This window comes from Octodon degus, unplaced genomic scaffold (genome assembly GCF_000260255.1).
Source record: "Octodon degus isolate 3935 unplaced genomic scaffold, OctDeg1.0 scaffold00112, whole genome shotgun sequence".
Classification (NCBI taxonomy): domain Eukaryota; kingdom Metazoa; phylum Chordata; class Mammalia; order Rodentia; family Octodontidae; genus Octodon; species Octodon degus.
The window spans coordinates 6844713-6845929 of record NW_004524688.1 but is presented as its reverse complement, the minus strand read 5'-3'; the positions used below and the strand labels follow the sequence as shown (position 1 = coordinate 6845929).

At 46.4% G+C, this 1217-nt stretch overlaps 1 protein-coding gene across 1 annotated transcript in view; it reads right to left on the bottom strand.

Moving 5' to 3' along the window:
- The window catches only part of Nploc4 (NPL4 homolog, ubiquitin recognition factor), an 82650-nt gene that overhangs the window by 76421 nt on the left and 5012 nt on the right, over positions 1-1217 (bottom strand). The window lies entirely within an intron of this gene.

The window sequence follows — 1217 nt, the reverse complement described above, 5'->3', positions numbered from 1 at the left end:
GGGGCCTGGCCGTAGCTCAGGCCTTTAAGTGGCTGCTTCCACAAAGCTGTCAGCCTCAGGTTGCTGGAGTTCGAACCTCATACCTCTCCAGCTGGCCAAAAGTGCCCTGAAGGCATTCGAGGAACAAAAAAAAAAAAGAGAGAGAAAATCTTCTAATTTGTTATTTTTAACATAAAGATTAAAATTAGGAGCTGGGGTGATAGTTTAGCAGTCTCAGAGCCTGCCTGGCAAGCACAAGGACCTGGGGTTCAACTCCTGGTACTACATGAGGGACAGCTATGCCAGTCACCAAAACCAGGTGAGCCAGTGAGCCAGCTACCAAAACCAGGTGTGGTGGTACACACCTGTAATCCCAATGCTGGAGAAGCTGAGACAGGAGGATCACTATGAGTCTGAGCTGCCTAGTGAAACCCTGTACCAAATAAATACATAAATAAGATTTTTTAAAAGATTGAAATTAAAGGGGGCGGGGAGATGACTCAGTGGAATAAGCGCTTCCCTGGCAAACGCAAGGGCCTGAGTTCAATCCCCGGTTCCGCCAAAAATAAATAAATAAATAAATAAACAAATAATAAAGCGCCTGCTTAGGCAAACTTAGACAAATGCACAGACACATCAGTCCAATCCCCAGCACCACATGCTGCAACAGCCTTGCCCCCAGGGTGGGCTGAGCCAGCCACACACACACACACACACACACACACACACACACACAAAGATTAAAATTAAAAAGATAAAAATCTTTAGCATCAGGGCTGGGAAGATAGCTAGCTCAGTGGCTTAAGCACCTGCCTGGCAAGCACAAGGTCCTGAGTTCAATCCCCAACACAAAAAAAGAAAACCAGGGGCTGGGAAATGGTTCAGTGGAATAAGTGCTTGCCTGGCAAGTGCAAGGGCCTGAGTTCAATCCCCTGTTGCGCAAAAAAAAATATTCAGGAGAGGCAAATGGCTCAGCAGGTTAAAGCAACTGTAAGCAGGAGAAGGGCTGGGGGTTTGTTCCCTGGGGCACCCTGAGATGGCAGTTGAGACTGGATGTGGTGGTGTGCATCTGTAATTCCAGCTCTCGGGAGGCTATAAACAGGCAGCTCACTATGAGTCCCATCTAGTAGTGAGACCCTGAACACCCTGTAGACCCTTCCCTAAAAAATACAAAGAGAAAAAAAAAAATCCTGAATTCAATTGTGGTACCAAGAACAGGGAGATAAGAATATATTTCA